The sequence below is a fragment of the Nicotiana sylvestris genome, chromosome 1, assembly GCF_000393655.2.
Source record: "Nicotiana sylvestris chromosome 1, ASM39365v2, whole genome shotgun sequence".
NCBI classification, from domain to species: domain Eukaryota; kingdom Viridiplantae; phylum Streptophyta; class Magnoliopsida; order Solanales; family Solanaceae; genus Nicotiana; species Nicotiana sylvestris.
The window spans coordinates 99,479,775-99,500,107 of record NC_091057.1 but is presented as its reverse complement, the minus strand read 5'-3'; positions in this window follow the sequence as shown (position 1 = coordinate 99,500,107).

Genomic DNA, 20,333 nt, shown 5'->3' with positions numbered 1-20,333 from the left:
GTTGCAACTTGGGAGGAATAATTGACCAACAGCTTTTTTCTTGAAATTTCTGTATGTTTTGCATTTTTTCTCCTAATTTTTTATTTCAAGTACATTGTCCACTATAACTTGCTCATGGAAACTCTATGGTAATATTATATTTGAAATAAGATTTAATTATTTCTAGAAAAATGCAATTTAAATATTAATAAATTACATGAAAAGTAGATCATGTAGAAGAGTTATTAGCAAATCTGAGAAATATATGTAAAAGGTTTAAATTAGATAAGAGATTTTGACCCTCAAAAGCAAGAAATGCGACTCAAGTATACAAACATAAGAATGCTTATTGATATCAAAACAAAAGACATACTAATTAAAAAATTTACCTTCCTATACTACATATTACCATCCCTAATCAAGTTTTAATTTAGAGCCCGTTTGGACATAAGAAAATTTTCCTTTTTTTTGAAAAAAATGTTTGGTTATCAAAATCTTACCATTTTTCCAATCTCACTTGAAAATACATTTTGACCAATTTTTCAATTGACTCAATTGAAAATGAGAAGATTGTTAGTTTTTAGTTGCAAAATATGTTTAAAAGAAGACATCTAAATATGTTGCAAAAATTATAACCAAACACAACTTCATCTTCAATTCAAATTTTAGTGAAATTCCAAATTAAAAAAAATATATATGGAATTCATGTCCAAACGCCTACTTAATTACATGGTCATATACATTTTACCAATTATATACAAATAAGTTTTAAATTAGTATCTCTTTAAATTAGGAATTGAATAAGGAATATTAGTTATTTCCTCATCCCTTTATACCTGCCCACTCTCTCTCTCTCTCTCTCTCTCTCTCTCTCTCTCTCTCTCATATATATATATATATATATATATATATATATATATATATATATATATATATATATATATATATATATATATATATATATATATTTTGTCCCCCAATTTTTCTTCCTTTGATGTTTTCTGTTTTTTTATGATTTCTTGTTGTATAGAGTTTTAATTTAGCATTTTCTTTCATGTTGCACAATTGATGTTCGAATTAAAATTGTCAATCAATAAATTTTGGAGGTGTTTGATTCTCCACCATTGACAGCCATTAAAATACTTCGAAGCTTTAAATTCGAATTTGGATTTTTAAAAACTATAATTTCTTTGGATTGGTGTTGTTGCAAACAATTGAGAATATTCTTTGAAGTTTATGTCTCAGTTTTGAGGGTATTGGTGAAGATTAGACTTGATTTTGGCCGAATTAAGAAAAGAAGACATACAATGACATACAATATACATACAAAATACATATAAAAGACATTGTATTTAAGTTGTATGATGTTGTAGATGTATTTATTGGGTAAAAATAATGTATGAAAGTTGTAGATAAGTTGTAAATATGTTGTATACTATATAATTAGTTGTATAAAATTTATTTTTAGTTTATGTATTATTGTAAATGTATCAAATTTGTACGAAATTTATTTTTTAATTTGCAGATGTATCAAATTTGTACGAAATTTATTTTTTTCCCAAAGGATTAAATTTACGAGCACAATACTCCTACTTAATAGTACTAGTTAAAAGTCCTAATACTTAAAAATAATGTCACGCCCCCAAGTTTCCTTCGTAGGATGTCGTGACGATACCTAGCCTCTAAGACTAAGTAAGCCTAATAATATGCAGAGTAACTGAAATACAACTTAGAATCTCAAAACTTCAGCAATTACATAAATAAAATATGCAACTCGATATGTACAACTCCCAAAACCTGGTGAAATGTAAGTCACAAGCTCTAAGTAACAGTGCTGAACAATCCTATATATCAGTGTCTATAATAGTGTAATGAAATAAGGAAGAACATGATAGAAAGGGAATCCGAGGCCTGCGGACGCGGGCATGTGTACCTTGAACTCTCCAAGGCAGCCTCAGCTCACTAATGTCGAGACTGATAGGAAATACCTGGATCTACATAAAAAGATGTTGAGAAGTATAATATGAGTACTCCATAACGGTACCCAGTAAGTACCAAGCCTAACCTCGGTAGAGTAGTAACAAGGTCAGGTCAAGGCCCTACTGAAGATAATAAAAAACTAGACGAAAGGTATAACGATATAATGACAATGACATTGGAAATGAAACAATAAGAAATTTACGAAAAGTTAACAACACAGAATCAAGACAGTTAATACAACACGAAAGGAAATAAAGATTTACATGCTAAGGAAACGGACAACCAAGACAAATACAGCAAATTGAGAAAGATCAACAAGGGCTACTACCAAGGTACCGCCTCACAGTCCCAGATCATAAAATTAACTTACAGTCTTTCGTTATATCTCCTCGGGAGCCTTTTACATTTAGTTTTGAGAATTATTTTTCCCGAATTAGCACCCCATGTTTTAGCCCACCTTATCACAACGCATGGTGTCTAGTAGTTCCCCTGCTAGCCACGCGTATCAAGCTGACCTTATCTCACCGCATGCATTTCAACACCCAGACCTTATACCACCGCATGCGTATCAATATCACAACGTATCACAATTCGCACATCAAGTGTCCAATATCACAACTTACCAGAAAAGGCCAACAATAATGTAATTTCACAATAAGGAGCCCACTACTCAACCACAATGTACACAAAGTCTCAACAATAACAACCGGAAAGTAACTCAATAAAATGATATTTCACAACTTACACTTTGCCTCAATAGAAACCACTGCCTTTGCAACTCAATACCAAACTCAACAACAAGATATTCCAAGAATAGTAATTTCAAGTAAAGAATTCACAGTTAAATAATGATTATGGAATAAAAGAAAGCAAGTAATTCAACTAAACACGTAGGACAAGTTGCAAATAAGAGATACGACAAGTATACATGTGTAATTAAACTAAATATGGTAGCTATAACATGTTAAAGTAACTCAATTAAAACATGAAAGAAAACTACATAGCTAAAAATCGGAATTTCAATATTTAGCCCGTGTACACACTCGTCACCTTGCATACACGGCCTTCACATATCACAATTATCACAACAATACTAAATCCTAAGGAAAAATTTTCCCACACAAGGTTAGACAAGTTGCTTACCTTAAACCACGCTAAATCAATCAACTAGAAGGCATTTCCCTCAATTTTCCAACTCCGAACGGCTCGAATCTAGCCAAAACAATTTCATAGTATAAATATAACTATAGGAAACTAATTCTAACAAAGAAATTACGATCTTCACAAAGAATTGAAAAATCGCCCCAAAAAGTCAACCCGGGCCCGCCTATCGGAATTCGACCAAAACTACAAAAACCGAACACCATTCGATATCGAGTTTAGCTATACAAGAATTATTCAAATGCGACCTAAATTCGCCTTTCAAAACTCAAAAATTTAGCCTAAGGAGTTTCTACCAATAATTTTTCCCAATTTCCAACTCCAAAGCACTAATTAAATGATGATATTATCAATAGATTATGTGAATTAATCAAAAACGAGTTAGAAATCCATACCCCAAAGTTCTCTCTGAAAATCCCTCGAAAGTTCACCTTAAACCGAGCTCTCTAAGTCACAAAAATGAATTATGAATCAAACCCTCGAATTTTTCCCTTTTCTACCTAGTTAAATCGCACCTGCGACCTTACTGCCGCATCTGCGGGTAAGTGCTCGCTTTTGCGAGTACGCACCCGCGGTCAAACTCTCCGCATGTGCGATGACACTAGAAGCTGGGCACTTTCAGCAAAAATCAGCAAGTCCGAATTGTTCTGGACTCGATTCGAATTACACCCGGGGCCTTCGGGACCCCGTCCGAATATACCAATAAGTTCCAAACCACATAACGGACGTACTCGAGGCCTAAAATCCTGCAAACAACGTAAATTCTACGAATCGCAACCCAAATTCAAGCCTATGAACTATGAACTTCTAAATTCCGAAACCAACGCCGAGTTAAAACAACTCCGATTGATACCAAATTTTGCACACAAGTCATAAATGAAATTACGGAACTATTTCAACTTTCGAAATCAGAATCCAACTCCGATAACACCAAAGTCAACTCCCAGCCAAATTTTTTCAAAATCCTCCAACTTTCCAACTTTCGTCAATTTACGCCAAAACGACCTACAGACCTCTAAATCAACATCCGAGCATGCTCCTAAGACCAAAATCACCATATGGAGCTATTGGAACCTTCAAAACTCCATCCAGGAGTCATCTTCACTCAGGTCAAACTACGGTCAACTCCTACGACTTAACCTTCTAACTTAGGGACAATGTGTCCAAATTCACTCTGAAACTTACCCGATACCAAAACCAACCACTCTATAAAGTTACATAACTACAATATAGCATAGAGGAAGCAAAATTTAGGGGATCGGGGCTAAAATACTCAAAATGACCGGCCGAGTCGTTACATCATCCCCTATTAAAACAAATATTCGTCCTCGAACGACTATAGAGACATACCTGAAGTGGTAAAAAGATGAGGATAACGGCTACACATATCATGCTCGGTCTCCCAGGTCGCCTCCTCGACTGGCTGACCCCTCCACTGAACCTTCCCTGAAGCAATGCTCTTCGACCTCAACTTTTGATCCTGCTTGTCCAAAATGACCACCGACTCCTCAACATAAGACAAATCCTTGTCCAACTGGACTGAGCTGAAATCTAACACATAAGACGGATCGACGTGATACTTCTGGATCATAGAAATATGGAATACTGGATGAACTACAGCTAGACTGGGTGGAAATGCAAGTTGGTAAGCCACCTCTCCAATCCTCTCAAGAATCTTAAAGGGCCCGATATACCTAAGGCTCAACTTTCCCTTCTTCCTGAACCTCATAACACCCTTCTATATCATCCCAAAAAAGTTAATGTGGTGGCTGATGCCTTGAGTCACAAAGCGAAGAGCTTGGGTAGTTTATCATATCTGCTTGTAGCAGAGAGGCCATTAGCCTTGGATGTTCAGGTCTTGGCCAACTAGTTTGTTAGATTAGATGTTTCTGAGCCGAGTTTTGGCTTATGTGGTTTCTCGGTCTTCTCTTTATTGATGATTATCAATAGATTATGTGAATTAATCAAAAACGAGTTAGAAATCCTTACCCCAAAGTTCTCTTTGAAAATCCCTCGCAAGTTCACCTTAAACCGAGCTCTCTAAGTCACAAAAATGAATTATGAATCAAACCCTCGAATTTTTCCCTTTTCTACCTAGTTAAATCGCACCTGCGACCTTTCTGCCGCATCTGCGGGTAAGTGCTCGCTTTTGCGAGTACGCACCCGCGGTCAAACTCTCCGCATGTGCGATGACACTAGAAGCTGGGCACTTTCAGCAAAAATCAGCAAGTCCGAATTGTTCTGGATTCGATTCAAATTACACCCGGGGCCTTCGGGACCCCGTCCGAATATACCAATAAGTTCCAAACCACATAACGGACGTACTCGAGGCCTAAAATCACTGCAAACAACGTAAATTCTACGAATCGCAACCCAAATTCAAGCCTATGAACTATGAACTTCTAAATTCCGAAACCAACGCCGAGTTAAAACAACTCCGATTGATAGTCATAAATGAAATTACGGAACTATTTCAACTTTCGAAATCAGAATCCAACTCCGATAACACCAAAGTCAACACCCGGTCAATTTTTTCAAAATCCTCCAACTTTTCAACTTTCGTCAATTTATGCCAAAACGACCTACAGACCTCTAAATCAACATCCGAGCATGCTCCTAAGACCAAAATCACCATATGGAGCTATTGGAACCTTCAAAACTCCATCCAGGAGTCATCTTCACTCAGGTCAAACTACGGTCAACTCCTACGACTTAACCTTCTAACTTAGGGACAATGTGTCCAAATTCACTCTGAAACTTACCCGATACCAAAACCAACCACTCTATAAAGTTACATAACTACAATATAGCATAGAGGAAGTAAAATTTAGGGGATCGGGGCTAAAATACTCAAAATGACCGGCCGAGTCGTGACATCATCCCCCAATAAAACAAATATTCATCCTCGAACGACTATAGAGACATACCTGAAGTGGTAAAAAGATGATGATAACGGCTACACATATCATGCTCGGTCTCCCAGGTCGCCTCCTCGACTGGCTGACCCCTCCACTGAACCTTCACTGAAGCAATGCTCTTCGACCTCAACTTTTGATCCTGCTTGTCCAAAATGACCGCCGACTCCTCAACATAAGACAAATCCTTGTCCAACTGGACTGAGCTGAAATCTAACACATAAGACGGATCGACGTGATACTTCTGGATCATAGAAATATGGAATACTGGATGAACTACAGCTAGACTGGGTGGAAGTGCAAGTTGGTAAGCCACCTCTCCAATCCTCTCAAGAATCTTAAAGGGCCCGATATACCTAGGGCTCAACTTTCCCTTCTTCTTGAACCTCATAACACCTATATCATCCCAAAAAAGTCAATGTGGTGGCTGATGCCTTGAGTCACAAAGCGAAGAGCTTGGGTAGTTTATCATATCTGCTTGTAGCAGAGAGGCCATTAGCCTTGGATGTTCAGGTCTTGGCCAACTAGTTTGTTAGATTAGATGTTTCTGAGCCGAGCCGAGTTTTGGCTTATGTGGTTTCTCGGTCTTCTCTTTATTGATGATATTATCAATAGATTATGTGAATTAATCAAAAACGAGTTAGAAATCCTTACCCCAAAGTTCTCTTTGAAAATCCCTCGAAAGTTCACCTTAAACCGAGCTCTCTAAGTCACAAAAATGAATTATGAATCAAACCCTCGAATTTTTCCCTTTTCTACCTAGTTAAATCGCACCTGCGACCTTACTGCCGCATCTGCGGGTAAGTGCTCGCTTTTGCGAGTACGCACCCGCGGTCAAACTCTCTGCATGTGCGATGACACTAGAAGCTGGGCACTTTCAGCAAAAATCAGCAAGTCCGAATTGTTCTGGATTTGATTCGAATTACACCCGGGGCCTTCAGGACCCCGTCCGAATACCAATAAGTTCCAAACCACATAACGGACGTACTCGAGGCCTAAAATCACTGCAAACAACGTAAATTCTACGAATCGCAACCCAAATCAAGCCTATGAACTATGAACTTCTAAATTCCGAAACCAACACCGAGTTAAAACAACTCCGATTGATACCAAATTTTGCACACAAGTCATAAATGAAATTACGGAACTATTTCAACTTTCGAAATTAGAATCCAAATCCGATAACACCAAAGTCAACACTCGGTCAATTTTTTCAAAATCCTCCAACTTTCCAACTTTCGTCAATTTATGCCAAAACGGCCTACAGACCTCTAAATCAACATCCGAGCATGCTCCTAAGACCAAAATCACCATATGGAGCTATTGGAACCTTCAAAACTCCATCCAGGAGTCATCTTCACTCAGGTCAAACTACGTCAACTCCTACGACTTAACCTTCTAACTTAGGGACAATGTGTCCAAATTCACTCTGAAACTTACCCGATACCAAAACCAACCACTCTATAAAGTTACATAACTACAATATAGCATAGAGGAAGTAAAATTTAGGGGATCGGGGCTAAAATACTCAAAATGACCGGCCGAGTCATTACATCATCCCCCTATTAAAACAAATATTCGTCCTCGAACGACTATAGAGACATACCTGAAGTGGTAAAAAGATGAGGATAACGGCTACACATATCATGCTCGGTCTCCCAGGTCGCCTCCTCGACTGGCTGACCTCTCCACTGAACCTTCACTAAAGCAATGCTCTTCGACCTCAACTTTTGATCCTGCTTGTCCAAAATGACCACCGACTCCTCAACATAAGACAAATCCTTGTCCAACTGGACTGAGCTGAAATCTAACACATAAGACGGATCGACGTGATACTTCTGGATCATAGAAATATGGAATACTGGATGAACTACAGCTAGACTGGGTGGAAGTGCAAGTTGGTAAGCCACCTCTCCAATCCTCTCAAGAATCTTAAAGGGCCCGATATACCTAAGGCTCAACTTTCCCTTCTTCCTGAACCTCATAACACCCTTCTATATCATCCCAAAAAAGTCAATGTGGTGGCTGATGCCTTGAGTCACAAAGCGAAGAGCTTGGGTAGTTTATCATATCTGTTTGTAGCAGAGAGGCCATTAGCCTTGGATGTTCAGGTCTTGGCCAACTAGTTTGTTAGATTAGATGTTTCTGAGCCGAGCCGAGTTTTGGCTTATGTGGTTTCTCGGTCTTCTCTTTATGATCGTATCAGAGAGTGTCAGTATGACGACCCCCATCTATTTGTCCTTAAGGATATAGTTTAGTACGGCGATGCCAATAAGGTCACTATTGGAGATGACGGTGTATTAAGCTTTCTTTCTCTTGGCCATTGTTGCCATCTCTATGCTGAAGGAATTAAAGTGATTTGTTGGGCGAATAAAGTGAATTGGCCAAAAATGAATCTGATATTCAAAACCTAGAAGTTTTCAATCTCTCTTGTATTTGTATATATGGTAACATTTTTTTGTTAACCTTTTACGCTTATAGAAAGAGGAGAGGAGAGAAAATAGGAAAATGATATCACTAAATCCCTTAATTTAAGGCACTAATAATGGATAGTATATGGAGAGAGGCGGTAGAAAATATGAAAAGAGAAGAGAAGAGAAAAAAAAAGGAAAAGGGTATAATTTAATCCTCTAATTTAAGGCACTAATAATGGATTGTATATAAATTATAAGCAATTCTTATTTAGGGCGGGTAATTTTCAAAACTGAGACAATTTTGGTAATAAGATTTCATATAGTGCATAAGAAAGAAAAAAAACCCTAATTAAAGCCATAACAGTTTTCAACAATGCAACTTAAGTATAGGATATTACATTGATTCGTCTAATTTTACAAAGTAAGTACATCGTAGTCTCTTGAAAAAGAAAACCCAAAAGAAATAAAAGGGGGGGGGGAGAGAGAGAGAGTCTGGAACCAAAATATTGTTCATTTTGACTCAAGTGACCGAAATGTGTTAAAAAAATTAATTAAAAGACGTTATACTTTAACGGTCGTTTGGCCAGTTAAGTATAGCGTCTTTTAAAAGACGCTATATGTATAGCGTTTTTTACTAAAATGTTATATATATTAAGTGGGCCCACAAATAATTCTTTTGTAGTTAACTGACATAACAATAATTCAACTGGTATAGCGTTTTTTTTTTTAAAATGCTATACCTCTAATAATTGAACCTCCGGGCTGGTTTTTGCCTTATTTAAAGAGGTGGACGATTTTGTAAAAATCCATTCATAAACATCTTCAAGTGTTCTGAAATTTTTTGTTAAGTATTTTGCCTTTTGTCATAATGTCTGAAGAGCGAAAAATTAGGGTTTTATTATATTGGGGAGGGGGAGGTGAGGTTGTTGTCACGACCCGGATTTCCCACCCTTGGGAGTTGTGATGGCGCCTACTCGTGAAAGCTATGCAAGCCGCGTATTATAGGATCACTAAATCATTTACTAACCGTTTTTAACAATTTAAACTATCATGTGATTAACAGTAAAATATTAATGATAAATAAATACAAGCGGAATACTTAATCTGATAAATTAACCATAAATAGTACGACAATGCCAACATACATCTCTACCCGGAATTTGGTGTCACAATATCACAGAATGTCTACGAATACTACATACAAATGTCTAAAAAGAAAGTATTATCTGTCTCGGAAGCAAATGAAAACAGAATACATATAAAGATATAAGAGAACGCCGGGCTTGCGGACGCCTGCAGAACTACCTCAGGATCTCTAACTGGACTGAAGGCAGCCACCCAATGCTATGGTCCAAAAGCTACAGCTCTGGGATCTGCACATAGTGCAGAGTGTAGTATCAGCACAACCGACCCCATGTGCTGGTAAGTGTCTGGCCTAACCCCGGCAAAGTAGTGACAAGGCTAGGACCAGACTACCAAATAAATCTGTGCAGTTATATAATAGGCAGCGAAAAATAAAACAGGAATAAACAAGTAAAGATGGGAGGGGGACATACTGCGAGGGAATATCATTTATCAATAGTAATTCAAGAGAAAAACGTAAAGGCAACTTAGAATTCACAGCAAAGAATAAGGAAATCGTAACCAACCAATAAACATTTCCATTATCTACTGTTGCGGCGCGCAACCCGATCCAAATCATAAAAACACTGTTGTGGCATGCAACCCGATCCATATCATTTATCATTGTTGCAACGTACAACCCGATCCAAACATAATATTGTTGCGGTGTCCAACCCGATCCAAACACAATATTGTTGCGGCGTGCAACCCGATCCAAACATAATATTATTGCGGCGTCCAACCCGATCCAAATATAATATTGTTGTGGCGCGTAACCCAATCCAAATATAATATTATTGTGGCGCACAACCCGATCCACATATACAGTTCAACACCAATCACAACGGAAGTCCCGGCAAGGGATCAATAAAGAAACAACACTATCCCGGCAAGGGAATCAACGGTATAAGTAAATATGTCGCGACAAGGGAAAATCAGCTATAACCAAACTTGTTCCAACATCTAAATACCTCAACTAGCACCAATACTCAATCATAAGTAATTTCCACGGGAATAATCATAATCCTTACTCAACACAGTGAATCAACAACTTAGGCATTCGTAGTATTTATTAAGAACATAGCAATTTCACTTTAAGACTCACGATCATGCTCGATACCAACATATAGATATTCGTCACCATGCCTATATCGCGTACTCAACAAGTAACATGTAGCAAATATGACACAACTCCTAATCCCTCAAGTTAAGGTTAGACCAAACACTTACCTCGATGCCACGAAAACAATTCAAGACTCTACTATCACTTTACCTCTTGATTCCACCACCAATTCGCTCGTATCTAGCCACAAGTTACTTAATTATATCAATAAATGCTAAATGAATCAATTCTAATGCATGAAAACGAGTTTTCCAAAGTTTTACCCAAAAAGTCAAAAATCGCCCCTGGGCCCACATAATCAAAACCCGAGGTTCGAACCAAAACCCGATTACCCATTCCCTCACGAACCCAAATATATAATTTATTTTGAAATCGGACCTCAAATCGAGGTCCAAATCCCCAATTCTTTAAAAACCTAGGTTCTACTCAAAACACCCAATTTCTCCCATGAAAATCATTAATTTTGAGTTGAAATCATGTGAAAAGATGTTAATGATTGAAGAAAACGAGTAAAAATTGACTTACAATTGATTTGGAAGAAGAGTTCTTTGAAAAATTGCCCAAGTGTGTTTTGGTTTTGAAAAAAGTGTGAAAAATGAAAGATTTTCGGCGAAGATATAAAATTGCAGGTTGCAGATGTCGCATTTGCGAACATGGGTTCGCATTTGCGAACATGGGTTCGCATTTGCGAACCCTGAGGAAAACCAAGCCTCTTCGCATTTGCGATTGTGCCTTCGCAATTGCGATGTCACATTTGCAACCATTCATTCGCATTTGCGAATAAGGCAGCCTATGCCACTTCTCGCATTTGCGAGCCAATGCGAAGCCTGCGGGCCTGCAACATACCAGCAAATTCCTAAATGAAATTTTCACTCCCTGGCCTATCCAAAACTCACCCGAGCCCTCAGGGCTTCAAACCAAACATGCACACCAACCTAAAAACATCATACGAACTCGCTCGTGCATTCAAATCACCAAAATGACATCAACAACTATGAATTTAGCATCAAAATCATGGAATTTCTTAAGAACTTCAAATTTGCCCAATTTCTCAAATAAGGTCCGATTCACATTATTTCAAATCCGTTTCTTATCAATTTTCACAGGCTCGACTCAAATCATCTATAAGACATGTACCGAGCTTCGGAACCAAAATGCGGGCCCGATACCAATGGTTTCAAACACACTTCACTTTCAAAAACTCATAATTAATTCCGGAAAATAATTTCTTTCAAAAATTCATTTCTTGGGGTTGGGACCTCAAAATTCGATTCCGGGCATACGCCCAAGTCCCATAGGAAAAATTCCTCATTTTCACAGATTTTCATATAATGGCTTTCCGGCTACACGCCCGGACTGCGCACGTAAATTGAGGTAGGACAGAAAGAGGTTTTTAAGGCCTCGAAACACAAAATTCATTTCTAAAACAAGTGATGACCCAAGGGTCATCACATTCCCCACCTCTAAAACAATCGTTCGTCCTCGAACGGACATAAGAAGGAAGTACCTGATCGGGAAAAAGATGGGGATAACGGCTCTGCATATCGAACTCGGACTCCCAGGTCAATGCCTCAGCAGGATGACCTCTCCACTAAACACGGGCAGAAGGAAAACTCTTCGATCTCAACTGACGAACCTGCCGGTGTAGAATAGCTACCGGCTCCTCCTCGTAAGACAAGTCCTTGTCCAACTGGACAGTGCTAAAATCTAACACGTGGGATGGATTGTCGTGATACTTCCGAAGCATGGACACATGAAACACTGGATGTATGGCTGATAAGCTCAGCGGCAACGCAAGTCTGTAAGCCACCTCTCCCACTCGATCAAGAATCTCAAACGGGCCAATAAACCTAGGGCTAAGCTTTCCCTTCTTCCCAAATCTCATCACACCCTTCATAGGCAACACTCGAAGCAATACCCGCTCACCAACCATGAATGCCAAATCACAAACCTTGCGGTCGGCATAACTCTTTTGCCTTGACTGAGCTGTACGAAGCCTATCCTGAATAATCCTGACCTTGTCCAAGGCATCCTAAACTAGATCTGTACCCAACAACCGAGCCTCCTCTGGTTCAAACCATCCAACAAGCGATCAACACCGCCTACCATACAAAGCCTCATAAGGAGCCATCTAGATATTCGACCGGTAGCTGTTGTTGTAGGCAAACTCTGCAAAAGGCAAAAACTGATCCCATGACCCTCTAAAGTTAATGACATAAGCTCAGAGCATATCCTCCAAAATCTGAATAGTCCGCTCGGACTGCCCATCCGTCTGAGAATGAAATGTTGTGCTCAACTCAACCTATGTGCCCAACTCTCGCTGAAGCCCTCTAGAAACATGAGGTAAACTGCGTACCTCAGTCCGAAATGATAGACACGGGCACACCATGAAGACGAACAATCTCCCGCATATAGGTCTCAGCTAACATCTCGGAAAAATAGGAGACTGCCACATGAATGAAATGGGCTGACTTGGTCAGCCTATCAACAATAACTCACACTGCGTCGAACTTTCTCTGAGTCCGTAGGAGACCAACAACGAAGTCCATAGTGATCCGCTCCCACTTCCACTCGGGAAGCTCAATCCTCTGAAACAAACCACCAGGCCTCTGATGCTCGTACTTAACCTGCTGACAGTTCAAACACCGAGCCACATATGCAACAATGTCCTTTTTCATTCTCCTCCACCAGTAATGCTGCCGCAAATCCTAATACATCTTAGCAGCGCCCGGATGAATAGAGTACTGGGAGCTATGGGCCTCCTCTAAAATCAACACTTGGAGTCCATCCACATTAGGCACACAAACTCGACCCTACAATCTCAGAACTCCATCGTCACCTAAGGTAACATGCTTGGCACCTCCGCGTTGCACCGTGTCTCTGAGGACACACAAATGGGGATCATCATACTGCCGATCACATATACGCTCTGATAGAGAAGAACGAGAGACCGTACAAGCTAACACGCGGCTGGGCTCAAAAATATCCAACCTCACGAAATAATTGTCCAAAGCCTGAACATCCAAAGCAAGCGGCCTCTCACCAACCGGGATATAAGAAAGACTGCCCATACTGGCTGACTTCCTACTCAAAGCATCGGCCACCACATTGGCCTTTCCCGGATGGTATAAGATGGTGATATCGTAGTCTTTCAATAGCTCCAACTACCTTCTCTACCTCAAATTCAACTCCTTCTACTTGAATAAGTATTGCAGACTCTTGTGATCCGTGAACACCTCACAAGCCACACCATACAGATAATGCCTCCAAATCTTCAACGCGTGAACAATGGCTGCCAACTCCAAATCATGAACCGGATAGTTCTTCTCATGAATCTTCAATTGTCGCGAAGCATAGGCAATGACCTTGCCATCCTGCATCAACACCGCACCAAGTCCAATAAGAGATACATCACAATAAACTGTATATGGCCCTGAACCTGTGGGAAAAACCAACATCGGTGTCGTAGTCAAAGCTGTCTTGAGCTTCTGAAAGCTCACCTCGCACTCATCCGACCACCTGAACTGGGCACCCTTCTAGGTTAACCAGGTCATCGGGGCTGCAATAGATGAGAACCCCTCCATAAACCGACGGTATTACCCTGCCAAAACCAAGAAACTTCGGATCTCTGTAGCTGATGCTGGTCTAGGACAGTTCTCGACTGCCTCAATCTTCTTCGGATCAACCTGAATACCCTCTAAGGATACAATATGACACAGGAATGCAACTGAACCCAACCAGAACTCACACTTCGAAAACTTGGCATACAACTGACTATCCCTCAGAGTCTGAAGAACCACTCTAAGATGTTGCTCGTGCTCCTCCCGGCTGCGGGAATAAATCAAAATATCATCAATGAAGACTATCACAAACGAATCCAAGTAAAGCTTGAACACTTGGTTCATCAAATTCATAAAAGATGTTGGGGCATTTGTCAACCTGAATGACATCACCAAGAACTCATAATGCCCGTACCAAGTGCGGAAAGCGGTCTTAGGGACATCAGATGCCCTAATCCTCAACTAATGGTAGCTAGATCAAGTCAATCTTCAAAAATACCTTGGCACCCTGAAGCTGGTCAAACAAATCATCAATCATCGGCAATGGATACTTATTCTTGATTGTAACCTTGTTCAACTATCGATAATCAATACACATTTGCATCGATCCGTCCTTCTTCTTAACAAACAACACCGGCGCACCCCAAGGCGAAATACTAGGTCTAATGAAACCTTTTTCAAGCAAGTCTTGCAACTGCTCCTTCAACTCTTTCAACTCAGGCGGGGCCATACGATACGGCAGGATAGAAATGGGCTGAGTGCCCGGAGCCAAATCAATGCAAAAGTCAATATCCCTGTCGGGTGGCATACCCGGCAGGTCTAAAGGAAATACCTCATGGAACTCACGAACAACAGGTATAGAATCAATAGAAGGAACCTCGACACTAGAATCACGAACATATGCCAAATAGGCCAAACACCCCTTCTCGACCATACGCCGAGCCTTCACATAAGAGATAACACTATGGGTAGAATGATCAGGAGTCCCTCTCCACTCTAAACGATGCAAACCCAGCAAGGCTAAGGTCACAATATTGGCATGACAATCCAAGATAGCACGATAAGGTGATAACCAGTACATCCCCAGTATGACATCAAAATCAACCATGTCCAGAAGTAACAAATCTATACGAGTCTCAAGACCCCTAATCACAACTATACACGAACGATGGACTCGATCTACCGCAATAGAATCACCCACCGGTGTAGACACATATATAGGGACACTCAAGGAATCTCTAGGCATGACCAGATACAGTGAAAAATAAGATGACACATAGGAGTATGTAGACCCTGGATCAAATAAAACTGAAGCATCTTTGCCACAAACAAGAATAGTACCTATAATAACTGCATCGGAAGCCTCAGCCACAGGCCTGGCTGGTAGAGCATAACATCGGGGCTGGGCCCCACTACCCTGAACCACATCTCTAAGTGATAGGGAGAAACTTCTCTAGAAATAGCTGAGTAAACTGCTCCCAAGTCAAAGCTGGCGATCCGGCTGGTCTAGCCAAACAATAATCTCTCCACCAAATCTTGGCGGATCCAGATAAGCAAAAAGTAGCAAAATCGACCCCATTGGTCTCCACTATCCCCATGTTCCTGAGAACCTCATGACAGCTATCTAGAAAATCCTGGGGATTCTTAGAAGATGCACCGCTGAAAGTAGTAGGGAAGAGCTTGGTGAACCTGTCCAATCTCCATAAAGCATCGGCAGACATAGCTGCTCCATCACCGGTCTGAGCTACCACGCCCGGCTGAACTGCTCCAACTGGCTGAGCTGCTGGAGTCTGAAACAAGGGAGCCATTTGCTCCAGAGTGCGAGTATCAGGAGTTTGGCCTCCTCCTCCAGCTTGAGATATGGCTGGTACTACAGGAAGAAAGCCTACCTAGGTGACACTCTCCATAAGTCCCACTAAATGGACCAGAGCATCCTGGAGTACTGGGGTAGCAATAAACCCCTCTAGGACCTGAGCTGGGACCACCAGATCTGTCTAGACCGGAACCTCATCATCAAAGTCAACATGAGGCTCCACCGCTAGTGCTGCTGCTCTGGGCTGAGCTCTGCCCCTACCTCGGCCTCTAGCACGGCCTCGGCCTTGCCCTCTGCCCCTCGTGGGAGCTGCTGTTGGGGGCTCGGGTTGCTGATCGGTGGATAAGGAAGCACGTGTTCTCGCCATCTGCGAAGAACAGAGTAAAATTTAATTAGCATTGAGGAACCAAACCGCACGACAGGAAAGAATAAATGTGAAGTTTTTCCTAACTATGTAGCCTTTGGGGGATAAATACAAACGTCTCTATACCGATCCCTCAGACTCTACTAAGCTTGTCCATGAATTGTGACACCTATGTAACCTAAAGCTCTGATACCAACTTGTCCCGGCCCGGATTTCCCACCCTCGGGAGTCGTGATGGCATCCACTCGTGAAAGATAGCCAAGCCGCATATTATAGGATCAATAAATCATTTACTAACCCTTTTTAACAATTTAAACTATCATGTGATTAACAATGAAATACTAACGATAAATAAATACAAGCGGAAGACTTAATCTGATAAATTAACCATAAACAATACGACAATGCCAACATACATCTCTACCCGGAATCCGGTGTCACAAAATCACAGACTGTCTACGAATACTACATACAAATGTCTGAAAAGAAATTACTATCTGTCTCGGAAGCAAATGAAAATAGAATACATATAAGAATGACGGGCCTGCGAACGCCTGCAGGACTACCTCGGGATCTCTAACTGGACTGAAGGCAGCCACCCAATGCTACGGTCCAAAAGCTGTCGCTCGGGGATCTACACATAGTGCAGAGTGTAGTATCAGCACAACCAACCCCATGTGCCGGTAAGTGCCTGGCTTAACCCCGCGAAGTAGTGATGAGGCTAGGACCAGACTACCAAATAAACCTGTGCAGTTATATAATAGGCAGCGGAAAATAAAATAGGAATAAACAAGTAAATATGGGAGGGGGACATGTTGCGGGTTAATATCATTTATCAATAGTAATTCAAGAGAAAAACATAAAGGCAACTTAGAATTCATAGCAAAGAATAAGGAAATCGTAACCAACCAATAAACACTTTCATTATCTACTGTTGCGGCGTGCAACCCGATCCAAATCATAAAAACACTGTTGCGGCATGCAACACGATCCATATCATTTATCACTGTTGCGGCGTGCAACCCGATCCAAGCATAATATTATTGCGGCGTGCAAACCGATCCAAACATAATATTCTTGCAGCGTGCAACCCGATCCAAACATAATATTGTTGCGGCGTGCAACCCGATCCAAACATAATATTATTGCGGCGTGCAACCCGATCCAAACAAAATATTGTTGCGGCGTGCAACCCGATCTTCATATACAGTTTAACACCAATCACAAGGAAAGTCCCAGCAAGGGAATAAACGGTACAAGTAAATACGTCATGACAAGGGAAAATCAGCTATAACCAGACTTGTTCCAATATCTAACTACCTCAACTAGCACCAATACTCAATCATAAGTAATTTCCACGAGCATAATCATAATCCTTACTCAACACAATGAATCAACAACTTAGGCATTCGTAGTATTTATTAAGAACACAACAATTTCACTTTAAGGCTCACGGTCATGCTCGACACCAACGTATAGATACTCTTCACCATGCCTATATGTCATACTCAACAAGTAACATGTAGAAAATATGACACAACTCCTAATCCCTCAAGCTAAAGTTAGATCAAACACTTACCTCGATTCCACGAACACAATTCAAGCCTCTATTATCACTTTACTGTTTGATTTCACCACCAATTCACTTGTATCTAGTCACAAGTTACTTAATTACATCAGTGAACGTTAAATGAATCAATTCTAATGCATGAAAAAGAGTTTTCCAAAGTTTTACCCAAAAAATCAAAAATTGCCCCGGGCCCATATAGTCAAAACCCGAGGTTCAAACCAAAACCCGATTCCATTCCCTCACGAACCCAAATATATAATTTGTTTTGAAATTGGACCTCAAATCGAGGTCCAAATCCCCAATTTTTGAAAAACCTAGGTTCTACCCAAAACACCCAATTTTCCCCATGAAAATCATTGATTTTGAGTTGAAATCATGTGAAAAGATGTTAATGATTGAAGGAAATGAGTTAAAATTGACTAACAATCGATTTGGAAGAAGAGTTGTCTTTGAAAAATCGCCCAAGAGTGTTTTGGTTTTGAAAAAAGTGTGAAAAATGAAAGATTTTCGTCTAAGTTATAAAATTGCAAGTTGCAGATGTCGCAATTACGACCAGGGTTCGCAATTGCGAACTCAGACTTCTGCTAACTTCGCATTTGCGAACATGGGTTCGCATTTGCGAACCCTGAGGAAAACCATTCCTCTTCGCATTTGCGATTGTGCCTTTGCAATTGTGATGTCGCATTTGCGACCATTCCTTCGCATTTGCGAATAAGGCAGCTCAGGCCACTTCTCGCATTTGCGATACAATGCTCCCATTTGCGAGCCAGGCTTCGCAAATACCAGCAACATACCAGCAAATGCGAAGCCTGCAGGCCTTCAACATACCAGCAAATTCCTAAGTGAAATTTTCACTCTGTGGCCTATCCAAAACTCACCTGAGCCCTCGGGGATCCAAAACAAACATGCACACCAACCTAAAAATATCATACGGACTCGTTCGTGCATTCAAATCACCAAAATAACATCAACAACTATGAATTTAGCATCAAAATCATGGAATTTCTTAAGAACTTCAAATTTGCCCAATGTCTCAAATAAGGTCTGATTCACATCATTTCAAATCCGTTTCTTACCAATTTTCACAGGCTCGACCCAATCATCTATAAGACATGTATTGGGCTCCAAAACCAAAATATGGTCCCGATACCAATGGTTTCAGACACACTTCACTTTCAAAAACTCAAAATTAATTCCGCAAAACAATTTCTTTCAAAAATTCATTTCTCGGGCTTGGGACCTCGGAATTCGATTCCGGGCATACGTCTAAGTCCTATATTTTCCTATGTACCCTACGGGACCGTCAAATCATGGGTCTGGATCTGTTTACCCAAATGTTGACCGAAGTCAACTTAAACTCATTTAAAAGGCAAAATTCCTCATTTTCACGGATTTTCACATAATGACTTTCCGGCTATGCGCTCGGACTATGTACACAAATCGAGGTAGGATAGAAAGAGGTTTTTAAGGCCTCAGAACATAGAATTCATTTCTAAAACAAGTGATGACCTTTTGGGTCATCACAGTTGTGGTGGCGAATAACTCAGTAAGCTATAGTTTATCTCAACAGTGTCATGTTTAGTTGCCACTTTAAATGGAGTATGATATAATTGTATCATTATTATGTAATAAAATGTGTATGAGCAAATGTTCGGTGAATCTTAAAATAACCTGGAGATATCTGTATTCTATGACACCGCAAAGGGTCGCTTGTTATGCTGAGTTTAACATCGAAGACGATGAAACTCTGAGAGATTTTTGGGGACTCCGGATGAATACAGGGAATTTATTGTGATAAAATTGTTGGAAATGTACGTCAAGGTTGAAGACGTTCGCAATAATGAGGTTGCGTAAAGTAGGGAAATCCCTTAATCATCGGGTGGTTATTTTGGAGTTGTTTTAGCCAAACAGGTTCCGTCTGAACGAGTTTGATCGGATCTAAACTTATCTCCACGGGTGAATGAGGAGCGAGGAAATAATTTCTCCCCTAGTATACATAATCGCCAAGCCGAGTGATAAGCTTCAATTATTCTTTATGTTACGATGTATATTTTTGTGTATTGTATTTATATTAACACTCATATGTACCACAAGGGGTACCGACCAGATATGAATTTTTCAAGTTATGAACCAATGGCCAGTTGGAATATGCCTAGTTTTGGTGTGTTGGATCATGGTAGTCCATCCTGGAGTCAGGATCAACAAGATAATGTGCATCATGGGATATCAGCACATTATGATTTGTAAGTGAATATATAAAGTTATATGTATTGTTTGGACCAATTTCAATAACTCATTATTTCTTTGGTTGTGTATTGAAAATGAGCAACTT